This window comes from Cupressus sempervirens, chromosome 11, assembly GCF_028749045.1.
Source record: "Cupressus sempervirens isolate cs-2001-9-10 chromosome 11, ASM2874904v1, whole genome shotgun sequence".
NCBI lineage: Eukaryota > Viridiplantae > Streptophyta > Pinopsida > Cupressales > Cupressaceae > Cupressus > Cupressus sempervirens.
Window position 1 is genome coordinate 352124445 of NC_143128.1, and position 11047 is coordinate 352135491.

The 11047-nt window shown below is 30.9% G+C and overlaps 1 pseudogene; it reads right to left on the reverse strand.

Moving 5' to 3' along the window:
• Positions 1 to 728: 728 nt before the first annotated feature.
• Positions 729 to 1640, reverse strand: LOC149529531 (T-complex protein 1 subunit delta pseudogene; annotated as a pseudogene).
• Positions 1641 to 11047: the final 9407 nt, after the last annotated feature.

Here is an 11047-nt window from a genome sequence, read left to right on the forward strand (position 1 = left end):
GATGAAAGTATGTTACAAGTAGGGCAATCTGAAATTTTTTAACCCACCCACATTTAAAAGATAATACATAAATGAATAGTATAGATTATACACATGATAAGAATAAGTTTAGCAAATCAAGACCAACAATGTTGTCAAAATAATAAATTTAAATTATTAAAGACATCCATTTTTAGCCTTATGGCTCAAAATACACTATCTAAGTAACAATTGTGAAATAAGTTTAATAAAATAAAAACCAATAGTATTGTATACATCTCTTGTGCTCACAACCAATGTCAAATAATTTCAAACTTGGTAGTAGCTTCTCCAAACCAACATCTTCTAAAATAAAGTTTTACATGTACCAATAAAAGTAAAAGTGGAACCTCAATTAAAGGTCCAATAGTTGCAGCTAGGGCTTCCTCAAAATATATACCAAAACTTGCAACAACAACAACTATTTCTGGTTCAAAATTGTTACTTGACGCAATGAAAGATTGTGTGATAGACTGGGGATATGGGATTTTCTAAAAAATGCATATAAATTTCAGATAGCCCAGTCCATGTTAATGTCACTAGTCAAAACCTCTTTAACCCAATCAACATGCCCTAGCTTCTCCTTCCTAAAGTGATCAATATTAGCAATGGGCAAACTATTTAGCATCTTGGTAATGAACTCGATTTCATCCCTTTCCACATCCTTGACCACTAGAGTCTTTTCCTTTGACAAATAATGTGGTTAAAGATCAGTGATGAATATTCTTCTGGATCAATAGCTCGTTGCATCTAGTGGCTTTGATCTTCTTTATCATACACATAATATAATACCTCTCCTCCTTCAAAATCCTATCCATCATTGTATAATCAGAGACCAAAAAATTTTTCTCAATGTCCATCTTGGAAGGTGAAATCAAGAATTGTATTATACAAATCTTTTTATTCACAATCTTGGTGGAGCCTCTAGTCATATGGCTTGCCTGCTTATCAAACACCAAACCCTTAACCATCTCTATATCATCAACAGTCCTACCCAATTTTTGTAAAACTTTGATGTCCCTTAAATCCACAATGTTAGGCTTCGCAAGGTCGACAACATTCAAGATGACATCAGCAAAAAGCAGGGCCAATAAGGTAGAATTTTGGCTAACAATTTTATAGTTCAAAGAAGTGATCGCACTTTTCACCAAAGAGTCATGGTCCATCAATTTGACATGAATAGCCATGGCAGTTAAAACCTCAATGGCCTTCTTAGAGGCCTTGTGAAAGGCCTTTGACATAATGGTAGGATGAACACCCTTAGACAAAAAATTCATGCATTGTTTAAGAATATCATTGCTGATGAGAACAAATATTTTCATGCCTTCACCAACAATAATATCCTGAGATTTCAAAAGCTCTACTAGTATTTTAGTGGCTAGATGAGTTACCTCCATTTTGTTAAGAATGGTGGCATTGTTGTTGGTGATGATCACATCACCCGAGGAGGTGTAGAGCATCTTGTCCATGCCCTTGGGACCTAGTGACATTTGAACTACATCTACAATAGCCTTCACTATGATGATGTTGGCATAGCAGATGACATCCCTATGCTTGGTGTCAACATATTTTTCTGTCTTGGTAGTCAGTGCTATGTGCGAGTGTTGCAGTGCAGTTTCCATTTTCAATTGCTTCCAAAACTTCTCTGTGTTGTCTGCTTCACCTCTCAAAACCCTAACAGCAAATCAACAGATTGAATACCCTCTAATGAAACAATGAGATTTTTTTTTTTTGAAAACTCTAGTTTTTGTCAAAATTTTGATGTAGTTTTTCATTGATGGTATAACAAACTCATCGAATCATCTCTGGTTGGCATTGATAGTTCAACAGGGTTTTTCATCAATGGTATAACATACTAATTGAATCATCTCTGGCTGGCATCAATAATTCAACATTTGAATTAGTTGTCTAGTGCCGACATGTGACATAGATGGGGATGATTTTTGATGGATTTTCTTGTCAATACATCATCAACTGTGGAATGCATCAAACTTTCAACACAATTCTAGTGAAGTTGACTTTTGATGTTTAACAATCAAAATTTTGACCAAAACTTCGAAAAATAACCCCAAATTTACTAGTGTATGCCCAATTTAACATACACAATGAAGAAATGCAAACGAAGCTAAATAAAAATGTGATTTTTTCCTTTAACCTACCAAATGAAGCTTGTCTCCATTGTTTTATTAGTTTTGAGTATGTTGATTAGTGAGATCTCATATTTGAACCAACTCCTTCAGAATGTTTCAAAATATTGGAGATTATGAAATCAAATGGAAGACTCAGATGGAAAAACCAAGAATGTTCAATATATAATATGGATGACATGGAAAAATATAATGATTTCTATGCTAATTCCAATGACACACTAATGGATTCTAAACTGATATCTATATTACTTATTTTCAATATTAAATACTAAAGATTTCTATATTGCTTAAAAGTGCTAAAATTCTCAAGATTGCTCTGAATTCTAACTACCCAAAATTAGAGGAATGAGGCTCCTTTTATAGGTTTTTGGGGACCTTTATCCTAGGTGGCAGAATCCAACAATGGACAAAAAAAGGAAAGATGAAGAGTTGAAAATGACTTAATTGAAGGAGTTGAGAGTAATGGAGAAATGTTTGGAATATGATAGTCCATTAATAGGGTTGATGTTCCTCTCACATTGACAATGAGGAGTTTGATTTGGAAGGGAGAGATGTGTATCACGTGTCTTACAAAGACCCTTGAGAATAAGGTGTTGAGACACACTCCTCATGGATAATCTTTGTATAGTACCCCAAGAGTCACCCTTGGCCATGTAAGGTGGCTTAGCCAACCACTAGATCATAGGATAGGTGACACAAAATTGGTCACATGAATGTAAGTATGTATAGGATAAAGTCACTTGAGAACAAGTAACCCTAGTACTAATTCATGCAAGGACACATACTCATTTTTTACCCCTTAAGAATAAGACTTGTGGGTGATGATAAATAGGACTATTTAATATTTAAATTAAATTAATTATTAGAGAAAACATGATGTGTCACATGAATTGGAGAAGTGATGTAGACTAGGAGACTCAGTCACAATATGATTGTGTAATTAAGTAATTAATAAATCACTTAATAAGGCTAATTGAGAAACTTAGGATAAGATGAATGGACAAGGTGAATTAACTAAATAGAAAAAATAATTTATGTAGCCAATAGAGAAAATGACCATTAATTAAATAATAAATATTTAATTAATTTACTAAACCAATTTTAAGTGTATACAATAAGGCTAATTGTATGGAAGATTATTCTTGATTAGACTCTTAACAAGGAAAAATAAAATTATATCTATTAGAATAATGTTATTGGTTAAGAGGAAATGAGTGGGTTAGTGAAAGATACAATGAATGTCTTAAATTGTTATTGTATAATTACTGAATAAGGGTGTATCTTAGGGTCATCTATATCAAAGTTTTAAAATAAAATGAATGGATCTCATTACATATTAATGAATACTTAGTTATACGTTGAGTTGTTGCTTCCAGTATTGATTTTAGGAAATCGTGAGAAGATATTTGTTGAGAAATTTCATTATTGCATCCATTAAATCTAATGCTACTTATGCATTCAACTATATTACTTTGTGAATCAATAAGATAATGTCAAGTTAATAGTGCATTTCTATTTGGAGATTTTGCATTCTATTAAAATAAATATTGCATCTTGCTTTGAGTAGAATAATTTTTCCTCTTAGCTTCCCTATTGGGATGTTACATAAATGTTATCAATATGAGTGCCAATGTGAGTACACAATAGTGTTGAGAGTATTTAATGCTTGATCAAGAAATGATAGAAGCTTTAAGCTCCTAATATTGTGGATTTGGACAATGCACGATATCAATAAGAAGGGACCTTATACTCACACAAAGGAAAATTTAATGTTGAATTGGTCAAGAGTGAGCTTGAAGATGTGAAAATTTTGATTCAAAATCTTGATCTTCTAGAGGAAGAGGTAGTCAATGCCCTAAAAAATCTCTAGTAGTTCCCCTTGTTTGTTCTATATGCTTCATTTATGTCTACTAGTATTTTTGGTGTTTTGTCTATATTGTGTGTTAGGTTGTTGTTTGTTGATAGTTGGTCAACTTTTATCTACATTTATCTTGTTAACAAGATTTTATAAGTTGAAACAAAAACCTCTCATATACTAGTTTTTAAATTCATACTAAAATATATTCAACCTTATTTATAATTCTAGCATATTTTGAGAATATTCTAAATTAACTTTTTAGATAAAAATAATATAGCATCATACATTACATATTAATATTAAAGGGAAAAAATTGATAGTTATTAATAATATTTATCAATAACTAAAATTTTATAAATTTTTAATATTCTCTTAACTCGTATAAAAATATAAACTATTATAAAAATTTCTATTAAATTTGTAAAAAAAATTAAAACAATTATATCTCATTTTTAAAAATATTTAATATATCTATAAGAATTTGATAATATTATCCCCGTGCATACTTTAATAATTATAGAATTTAGTCAAACAAAAAAGAAAAGAAAGAAGATAGACATATAGGTAATAAGATTCAAGAAAACCCACCCTTTACAAGGAGGACCTCTAAAGCACATAATAACAATAGAAGGAAAATTAGCACATGCATAGTTGATATGTAGAACATTATATGAACTAATTTATTTGTTTATTTAAAAAAAACAAATTAATACAATGAACATTCCTATATCCTTTACTCTTCACTAAAGAAAACTAATATTCCTCCATTTAAAAAATAAACTACAAATTCAATAATATTTATCTTTAAAATAAATCTATTAATTTAATATTTGAGTTAAGATCCATCATCATTTAGAATTCATATTAAAAACTCTCTTAGAGGAGTTTAAATATCTAAAGCTGCATTGCTTTAGCGAGAAATGCATTTTCAAAGAAAAAGTTAAAATTTGCTGCACTTTTCAATGTTTTATTTTTACAGCGGAATTAGAGATATGAAGCCGAGAAAAATGAATGATAAAAATAGGAAAGGGGAAAGAAAATTTGCGAACTTCACCATTAATTAGAAACCTTGACTGCGTAAAATCTGTAGTCAATAAATCTAAATAGAAAAATCGCAGAGTAGTGAACAAATCTACATTGTCTCGAAAAAAAGCTATTTGTTAATTAGAAATCTAGACTCTGTGAAAATCTGCATTGAATAGAATCTGCCCAGCGTGCAATTTCTTGAAAGAATTGAGAAGTTGACTGCTAAGTAGAAATCTTGACTGTGGAAAAATCTATATCGAATAAATCTTTCGTCTTACTTTGATTCAAAGTGCCTTTTTGGACCGTTCTAACTTCTGCCATTTCTAATTCCAAAGTCAGTCCTCAAACCTCTTGTAAAGGTTTTCCCACCTGTGTGGAGGCATTACAATAGTTTAATTTTTTGATTATTTTCAAGCCTGTGTAGACGTACTGTTAAAATAATCTTAATGTTAAAAACAGAGACTTCAATGAATCATAAGAACATAATTTATCAAGCAAAAATCCTCAATTTACAAAAACTTTCCCGCAATTCAATTGCTTGGTCGGCATGAATTTAGCATTTATTCCAATGGTAAAAGAAAAGCCAATGAATTTTCAGACTCTAATCTCTTATAAATGTTTTCCAAGCCTGCATAGAGAGGTAATTCAATTGTCTGAACTTTGAAGTGAGGATTTGATGGAATCAAAACCTCTGAGAAGGCTTTCAAGAAAAGTTGAAAAAAAAATCCCGTTGTTGAAATGAGTGGAATGATAATGGTGCCCCATTACCAGTGGCTGACAGCCAATTCATCCATCTGGGCTCAGGAAAAATTCAAACCCTCAACTTAGGTTACTCCTCCTCATCATATAAAGGGTAGATGTTCTTCCTTAGGGTTTGTATTTGTAGATGCTAGTAAGAACAGTCCTTTGTTGAGGTCTAGTTTCAAGTCCTCTCTTGACAAAACTGCCTTGACAATTGATATTGTTTTCAAGCCGTCGAGAACCCCTAGGTTGTCCAAATGCCAAACAGTTCTTTGTTGGGGTCTAGAACAAGCGAGAGAAATCCAGTGCCAATTAATGGCTTAGAGCACTCTAGGTTTACTGAGAAAACTGCCCTGAAGATTGATGGTTTGAAGCCCTCTAGGGTTTTCAGGTTGTTGAAACCCAAAACCCCAAAGAGTTATTTGTGTAGTAAGGTGTTGAATGTGGCTCATCGTGTGGATGCCCCTTCTAGGAGAGCTCAGAATAGCATGATTCCACCAGTGCTTCAAAGAGGACATTGTGTTGAAACAGGGCATGGTGTTTGCGAAGCAAAGTCATCCCTTAAAGATGATGCCAAAGAACAAGATGTCAATGCTCATGATCTCATAGAGCAATCTGTTACCTGCCAAGACATGCATAATCAAGAAAGCTAGGATACCAAACAACACTATGTTTCAGCAAGTGCAGGGGCTGAAATGGCTTCCAGAGTCTATATTGATGGCCATACAAGACAATTTTTTGGCCACGGAGATTATCAAGTTGCTAATGGAAAATGAGGAAATAAAATTACTGAGCTTGATAGCAACAAGTATGATGAGTCTTATTCTTCTTGCTTTGGATATGGTAGCAGCAATATAGAGATCGACATTCAACAAAAATCCAAGCAAGGATGTGTCTATCATTTTGATAATCAAAATTTAGAAACTGAGAAGGTTGATTTGAGGCATTGGATAAATGAGGAAAGAAGAGCAGCACATGAGTGGATGCTGGATTATGCTCTCACAAACATAGTCCAAAAACTGTCTCCTTTCAGGCAAAGGAAGGTAAAATTGCTTGTTGAGGCTTTTGAGACTGTCACACTGCCCTCCAAGCATGAAAGTAGTGAACTGCCACAAGCTTCAAGAGCTTTTCCTTTCTTAACACATATTCAAACATGTAACTAAGAGGTTTTCTATCATGTAAACTATTTTTAACAAGCTGATAGTATTGAACATTCAGTACCCACAAGGATGATACATCTATGATGTACTTTATGATGTTAGTAAACTTATTTCAATTTTTTGATATGTTTATTGTTTTGAGTTGATATTTCCATGTGGAGAAAATAATCATTTTTCTAAATTAAGTTGAACTGGTCTAGTTTTCAGCAGTACAATTTGTTGGTTTAAAAAAAAACCACTTAGAAGAGACAAATTCCTATAAACTTTGTAATGCATAGTGAATTGATTATAAATTTATCAATATTAAGTAATTTTTTTTGTCCAGTATGTAATTAGTGTAAACTAAGGATGTTATTTGTAACTCCTCAATTGTCTAGTGTTACTCTATCCCGAAAAACAAATAAAGACAAACATGTATCATGAAATTGGAGTCAAAGCCTCCCTATATAGAAACTGTTATACTTTGGTAGGTTTTTGTTCTATTTATTGTATAATATTTTCAAGGTTTATTGATATTATTTTAAAAATCAAATGGCATTGTATAGTGTCAGAAGTTGAGACTAAAAATTATGTTTAATGATATATTTTTACTCCATTATTTTTTATTTTTTTACTTCATTAATTTTCATGTGCATTTCTCCTAGGAGAAGATCTATGCATCTCGATAAGCAGAAGCATTTTAGAACTGGTAAATGTGTGTGACAAATTTAGGTGAAAGGCAGTTGAAACATCTCTGATTCTTCTGAATTGTGAACATAAACAAAAATCCCTTTTAACCTTTAGATGGAAAAAAAAACTGATAAGTTTTTTAGAATTTGAAAATAAAGATGGTAAGACTCTCTTACGTGTCAACCATTTAAAGAACAAGTTTAGAGCCACTCAAGGCATGCATACGATGGAATATTTTTGTGAAAGACCTATCAGTAGAGAAATAGATTAACAATTAAGATGGTCACAGAAATAAATAATTTCATTTTAATAAAATGTTTATAAGAGTAATAAATATAAGTCAAAGAGGAATGCCATAAAACGACATTTGTGAAGATAGTTGGAAAATTAGTCAGTCGTATAAAAACCATCATTCATTTAATTTAAATCAGATTAATTTATTGATGTTCACTTAAATAATATTTGACATTGTTGGAATACAAATAATATTTAAGCTCTTTTAGTGACTTCATTAGGGAGAATCTTTTGGTATTGTCATGGAAGTCAAATTTTAAGAGTTGAAATGAGTTGTGGGATGACTAACCAATACATTTGTAAGCTTCCAATTTAAAATGGAGAAAATGGAACTAGATATAACCCCACCTTAAAGAGAAGCATATAAGACCATCGTTTTAAAGACAAACAGATAAGACCATCAATTTGAGCATTATCATTGTCAACAATTGTATTTACTAATTTCAAAAGGTTTTTAGACAACTTGATAGGATGATAGGGTTGATCTCATTGATATTGAGTGAGAGAATAAAAAATTGTTACAATGCTAAAGATATGGAGCCTTTGAATATGGAATGGTCATGTTTAATAGATGGAAGAATGAGAAGTCATGATAGCACTATGGTAAACCATAAGGTTTTATCCTTCCTATGTCTTCCATTTTATGCTTTCTTGTTTCATTGACAATTGCACATTTTTGTTTTCTCTTAGTCCTAGTGTTGTTTTTCACATTGAGAGGTAGTGATCTTTTAACTACTCTATGTTTTATAATGTAAACCTTAGAGGCTCCATTTTTTAAAAAATTAAAAAATTACCTATTATAAAAAATCTTGGACCTATCAATATTTGATAGTCTAAAATGCTATGTTTAGAATAGTGAAGCAAAATTATTTTTTTATCATTACTCTTTATATTCTTCGAGAAAGGTCTAAAAGTCTCACAACCTCAATCTATATTTAAGTATTTTTTTCATGATTTTCTTGTTTTGTTGACTCTAGTTCCCTTAGCCAAATTATGTCTATTTTCTTTCATCTTCGCTATTCATATAATATTCTTCAAATAAGTTATTGATTCATGTGTAAGTTGCTTTTAAGTTCATTAGTTCTTAAAAAAGAGGTTTGGAAATAAAAATTAACTACTATAAAAGATTGTAATATATCCATAAATGATAATAACTTATAATAATGAAATTAAATACTTCTTGTTTGTCAAACTTTTACAAGATTTAGAAATATATTATAAGAAAATATTGCAATAATAATACACACAACTTTAAATCTATTATTTCGTAGGGTGAACTAATCTTTAGGATTTTTAACATCAATTAATTGAGTAAAGTGCATAATTTTCTTAGATAAAATAGTTAAATTGTACATGATGGTAGTATTTTGAATGAATTTACCAAGATACAATCATTTAAACACACAAGTTTACAAGGCATGCTAAATCATATACTCTTGTATGTGTAAAGGCCAATATATAATGACATTGATCTAAAAAGGAAAATTTGTTGTATATAGGAAATTCAATTGGATAATTTATGATGACCCTTTACCTCTACCTACATGCCACTTTGAACATATAGCTTAAGGGAAGACTAATACAATTTTTAAAAAATCAAATAAAATAAAATTAAATATGGAGACCCATTAGTACCTAAGGTCATTAACATACATAGGCAAAATTATAAGTAGAGGCCTAAGTAACATACATAAAAATTTAAAGAAATATTGTAAACATAAACAATTCAAAGCAACTCAACAAAAGAGGTTTTAAATTAAAAAATAACCCTCAAAAAAAAAAAAAACACTAGAAGATTGGAAAATATTCTTCAAGAAATAAATAAAACTTTTATAATGCTTATCCCCAAAAGATCTAAAACTGAAAAGTTCAATGCCTTTAGACTCATAGCACTATGCAACAGCATATTCAAAATTATGACTAAAGCTATGGCTAATAGAATTAAAATTTTGCTAAGAAAAATAATTTCAAAAGAACAAATAAGGTTTGTCACTAAGAAATCATTTTTTTATGGTATTATAATTATTCTTGAACTAATTCATTCAATACTTAAAAATAAGGATCCAACAATGCTAATTAAACTAGATATACAAAAATCATATGATAAGGTGGATTGGTGATTTCTATGTAAATCTTAGAAGCTTTTGGCTTCTCAAGAAGATGGATAAACTTTATATTCAATTTCATATCCACACCTAAAATACTTATCCTAGTCAACAACTTACCATAAGGGTTCTTCGACATATCTAGGGGATTAAGATAGGAAGATCCCATCTCACCCTTCCTTTTTCTCATCATTATGGAGACCTATGAGAGAAAAATTAATCATTTTCAAGGAGAAAACATGATTTTAGGTGTTAAAGTCAAAAACAGGGTTCAAAATATCACGCACCAACAATTTGCAGATGATACAATTTTGTACGCCAAAGCCTCTAAAGAGGAAGCACTCAACCACAAAGATATCCTAAATTTATATATGAAAGCATCTAGACAATAGGTAAATGTCAAAAAATCTGAAATATTTTTCATTAATACAAAACCAAATTAAAAAATAGATATTTGCATGCAATATGTTGGGTTTCAAAAAAGGTGCATTCCCTTTCAAATATCTTGGTATTCATATTGATAAAGATAATAGATCATCTAAATGTTGGAAATATAAGAGTAACTGAGAGGGGAGGGGTGAATCAGTCACCACTAAAATAAATCCAAAATCCCTTAGATTTCAACACAGAATACAAACTTCATTGAAAATATTGATGCTCGATAAACACATGGGCACTCGGTCTACACTAATAAATATTGTAACATGGCAAATGCTTAACATGCAAATCTTTAAGATATTATTTGTGACTAACCTTACTTAACTTGGTTGCATACACATAAAATAAATAGCATGAACACAAGTGACACCAAGATTTAATGTGGAAACCCAATTTGGGAAAATCCACCAATTGCAACTAGAAACTGATTTTAATTTTTCTGAAGTGAGCCCTATTAGGAGCCAACCTTGTTAAAGGTTAAAACACAATATTAGGTGTTACCCTACTAGAGGATTTAATCACCCTATTAGGAGTGGCCTTGTTAGAGGTTTTTAGACACTTCAATCTAGAAATGCCACCTTGTTAGAG